The sequence below is a fragment of the Littorina saxatilis genome, linkage group LG7, assembly GCF_037325665.1.
Source record: "Littorina saxatilis isolate snail1 linkage group LG7, US_GU_Lsax_2.0, whole genome shotgun sequence".
Classification (NCBI taxonomy): Eukaryota; Metazoa; Mollusca; class Gastropoda; order Littorinimorpha; family Littorinidae; genus Littorina; species Littorina saxatilis.
In genome coordinates, this window is record NC_090251.1 from 32476091 (window position 1) to 32481090 (window position 5000).

The window sequence follows — 5000 nt, forward strand, 5'->3', positions numbered from 1 at the left end:
GGGAAGCAGCCCTTTTCGGCGGGTTCACGACCCGCAAACCCCTGTTCGTTCTCACTTTGGCTTCACGGAAGACCATCGTGTCGATGAGCAATGGCGGCATTTGGTTCAGGCTTCGACGCTTCCGGCACTCGCCGGAAGTGTAGGTCCTCCGACGTACGCACCCGCTGGGGTCGTTTCCGGAGTCGACCAGCCGGTTCCGTCTGCTGCGCTTCCGGCACTCGCCGGAAGCATAGGTCCCCCGATGTACGCACCCGCTGGGGTCGTTTCCGGGGTTGACCGGACGTGGCCCTCTGGGCAATCGGCCTTCCGGCCTCCGTCCACAGTGTCTGCGCTTCCGCCTTTCGCGGTCGCGTCTGATACTTTTCCGGCTCAGACCGGATCTGCTGCTTCTTCCGCTTCCGCTTCCTCTCGGGTGGCGGTCGCGGGGGGGCATCACCAGCCCTTTGGGCAGGTGTCTCAGCCCTGGCCGGGGCAGTCAGCGCTTCCGTCTTCGGTTGTTGCTTCGACTGCGGTTCCGGTTCCGGCGGCTGTGGGCATGCCGTCCTCTTACTCTTTCCCTATTCAGGGCATGAGTTCGGATGGCATTGGAGTGGACGGGTTTCCGGTTTCCGGTTACGGTGTTCACCGCCCTTCTACCAGCAACGTGGACTTCGGTCCTTCGCCGGATGTTTCGGATATTCAGTCCGTCGCCAGCGAGGCTGCACGTGTTGGTTATCCGGAGAGACTCAAAGTGGCTCTTGAGGCCGCTGCTGAGGTCACTTCGAGATATTTCGCGGAAGGGGCTTCGGTCTCGTCGGCTGCCGCTTCGACGGCACCGTCCGCGATGGCTGATTTTCGCTCTGGGAAGGAGGATGACTCATACTTCCGGTTTTTGGAGTCTCCATCCATAGCCTTTCAGCTTTCTCAAGTTTTGGCCAAGCCATCTCCTTCCGGAAGCGGAATTCCTTCACTTCCGGTTCCGCTGCTTGTGCCTCACGGCTCAGTTCCGGAGCTGGCTCAGCAGTGGATGGCTTCGCCTTCTCAGGCTTCTGCATTCGCTCTGTCGTCTCACAAGCGGTTGGTTTTGCAGAAGTCTCCTAGGAACTTGTTGGATGCTTTCGCTCTCCCGCGTTCATCTTTGACAGTTCCTCCGGAGATGCTTGCCTTGTTGGCCAAGCCTATCAAGAAGGATGACGGCGTGCTCTTTTCTGAGAACACGCTGATTGCTTCTGAAGAGGCAGGGCGTCAGCAGCTGGAGCTTGCCTCCATTGCTGAGACTCTCATTCGGGCCCTCTCTCGTGCCCTCACTGATTCGCTGAATCCGTTCTCTCTCAGCGAGGATCAGGATGCGGATGACGTCTCCACTTTGTTGGCCGCTCTTGCGAGGGTCAATGAAGAACAGATGAGACTTTCTGCTGTGCACTATGCGCACTCTGTTATGTGTCGTCGGGATCTCTTCCTGTCACACTCTCAGTTTTCGGATCAGGCGACCAAGGACACTTTGCGTGCCTCACCGGTCTTGGAGGGTTCCCTCTTTGGGCATCTCGTTTTTGATGCCCGAAGACAGGAAATTCAGGCTAACAGGGACCAGCAGTTCTCTGACTTTTCCCTGCACAGCCTTAAGCAGTCCAAGCAGTCTCAGCCTTCTCAGCCGAAGCAGGCTAAGGTTGCTGGCCCTCCCAAACCGGCAGACAAGGGTCGGGGACGCTCCTCTTCTCGGGGCTCGAGAAGACGACCGTCTTCCGGCAGGGGGAGAGGCGGCTCTGGAAGCAAGCCTCACCCCCAATGAAGTGCTCCCGATCTCCCCCCCACCCCGCCCTCCACTCTGGTGATGGCGGGGGGCCCTTCCCGGGCACTTTCCCACTGGCTCGTGTCTGTACAGAGTCAATGGATCGTGGGGGTCGTGAGGTCGGGCTTCCGTCTTCTCTGGAAAGATGGCAAGGCACCTCTGGTCAGGCGTCCGCCGGCGTTCAGGCCTCCCTCCTCGCAGGAAGCCATTTCCGTCCTTCGGTCGGAAATAGACTCCCTGGTGCAGAAGGGCGCAGTGGAGAAAGTCCTCGACCACAGTTCCCCTGGGTTTTACGGACGGCTTTTCGCCGTCCCCAAAGCCTCAGGGGCATGGCGTCCTGTCTTGGACCTGTCGTTCCTCAATACCTTTTTGAGGGAGATAAGGTTCAAGATGGAGACGCCAGCGTCGGTCAGGGACTCTCTCCGCCCGGGAGATTGGGCGACTTCCATCGACCTGACGGATGCATACTTCCATATTCTTATGCATCCAGCCGACCGGAAATGGCTTCGTTTCCGGTGGGCAAGTCAGGTTTACCAGTTTCGCGCCCTTCCTTTTGGCCTGTCTCTCGCCCCTTGGGTCTTCACCATGGTCGTGAGACAGGTCTGCGCGCTGGTGAGGTCGCGGGGTGTCCGGCTACGTGCCTACCTGGACGATTGGCTCATCCTGAGTCAGAGTCAGGCGGGGTGCGAGCAGGATACCCAATCGGTTCTTCGGGAGGCCAACTTGTTTGGCTTCTCGATCAACCGATCAAAGTCGGAGCTGACACCGTGTCAGACGTTCACCTACTTGGGAATGTCTTTCGACACGGTGGCTTGGACTGTTCAGCCCTCTCAGAAGAGGGTGGACAAGCTCCAGGCGTGCATACGCTCCACTTTGCCTCTCCCGAGGGCCTCCCTGCGGACTTTGGCCTCCATCTTAGGGCAGATGGAGTCCATGGCTCTCCTGGTCCCCTTGGGGAGGGTCCACAAACGTCCCTTTCAGCTGGCGCTGAAGCCGTTCGTGGACTCTCCCACGGTGGATTGGAATGCCCTCATCCCTCTCCAGGGATGGTTCCAATCCGCTACCCTTCCGTGGCTGGACACGGAGTGGGTGTGCAGGGGCGTGCCGATAGCCCTTCCTGCCCCAGATTTGGACCTGTTCACGGACGCGTCCTTGATGGGGTGGGGGGCTCACACAGACCAGCTGACTGCGTCAGGTCTGTGGTCGGCAGATCAGAGGATGCAGCACATCAACTTGCTGGAGCTAGAAGCCGTGGCTCTAGCTCTGGACAAGTTCCGGCCCTCCCTTCAGGCCAAGCATGTTCGTCTGTTTACAGACAACACGACAGTGGCAGCTTACATCAACAAGCAGGGAGGGTCGCGGTCTCCGTCGCTTTCGGTCAGGGCCTGCGAGATCCTGATTTGGTGTTCAGAGCATCAAATCAGGCTTTCGGCCAGGTACCTGCCCGGAAGCTTGAACACTCTGGCGGACGCGCTCAGCCGCTCCGACAGAGTGCTTCAAACAGAGTGGACCATCACTCACGGAGCGCTGGATCGTCTCTGGTCTCTTGTGCAGAAACCTCAGGTGGACCTTTTTGCCACCAGGTTCTCGAAGAGACTACCAGTGTTCGTCTCACCATTCCCGGATCCCGAGGCGTGGGAGACGAACGCGATGGACATTTCCTGGTCAGGCCTGGAGGCTTACGCGTTCCCGCCATTCCAGTTACTCACACGAGTTCTCAGGAAGGCGGAGCAGGAGGGCCCGTCCCTCCTGCTGATCGCTCCTCTTTGGCCGTCTCAGCCGTGGTTCCCGGACCTGCTGAGACTCGCCCAGGGCCCTCCCATTCCTCTCGCTCTCACGCGAGGAGAACTGGTACAGCCTCACACCGGCAGCCTCCACGCAGAGCCTCAGATGCTGAATCTTCACGCGTGGAGGTTGTGCGGTCTTCTCTGAGGCGCAAAGGGGCATCAGATCTGACCATGGACCTGGTAGGACGCTCGCACAGAGCATCTACCTCGTCCGTTTATGAGTCACATTGGAGGGCCTGGGTTACCTGGTGTCACGAGCATCGGCTGGATGCTACGGCGCCCCGCACGATGCATGTGGCGAACCATCTTGCTTTCATGTCCTCTCAGGGAGCTTCTGCTGCCTCGTTGAAAGTAAGAAGATCGGCCATCTCGGCGACCCTACGCCAGATAGGTCGCTCTATAGATGTTAGTGGCGTGATCGCTGGAGTCATCAAGGGCGCTTCCCTTGCTGACGTCAGGTCTCGTACGCCCGTTCCTAAGTGGGATCTCTTATTGGTCATGGAGTTTCTGCGTTCAGCGGATTTTGAACCTCTCAGAGATGCCAGTTTTGCGAATCTTACACGCAAGTCCCTTTTCCTTTTGCTGCTAGCATCGGCACGAAGGGGCAGTGAGATCCACGCTCTTTCCGGTAATTCGGACGACATTTCCTTTGAATCAGATGGGTCCGTTACTTTGCGGTTTCGACCTGAGTTTCTTGCGAAAAACCAGGCTCCCGAGCGAGCTTCTCCTTTGGTTCATGTCAGGCCTTTGTCCACTATTCTGGCTCCGAATGATCCAGACTTAGTAAATTGCCCTGTTAGAGCCCTTCGCATCTACCTTGCCCGTGCTCAGTCTCTTAGATCCGCAGCTCAAAAGCTTTTGTTTATTTCTCTCAATACGGAGAGACATAAGGATATTACTAAGACGACTCTGGCCCGGTGGGTGTCGGCGCTCATTAAGCATGCTTACGAGTGGAGCCGCCGCAATGAAGGGGGGACACAGCCTGTCCTTCCTCTGGAATCAGCTCGGGCTCACGAGACGCGAGCTTGGGCCTCCTCCTTGGCCGTGTTACGATCAAGAAGACTGGAGGAGGTGCTCCACACCGCATACTGGCGTTCCGAGGATGTCTTCATGAATTTTTACCTGCGTGACATCTCGGCTCTTCGCCAGGATGGATCTAGAGCTTTGCCTGCCATGGTGGCAGGAGGTCAGCTCTTGACAAGGATTTGAGAGTGAGTTTGAACTTTTTCTTTCCCACCGCCTTGTTGTTTCAATCTGCTACATGTGATTCGGAGTAGGAATATGTAATTTAATCGAAAATTTTATTGTAAATTTTCATTTAATAAATATACCTACCCGAATCACATATCGTAGTCCCTCCCACCTACCCCGCTTATGATTGGGAGAATTTATTCTTCGAGTCGAATGATAGGGGTCACGTGGTCAGTAGCAGTAGTGACGTAGTA

The 5000-nt window shown here is 57.1% G+C and overlaps 1 protein-coding gene across 1 annotated transcript in view; it reads left to right on the plus strand.

The window, feature by feature from the left end:
• LOC138971979 (MAM and LDL-receptor class A domain-containing protein 2-like) overlaps nt 1-5000 on the plus strand; it is a 299457-nt gene that overhangs the window by 170371 nt on the left and 124086 nt on the right. The window lies entirely within an intron of this gene.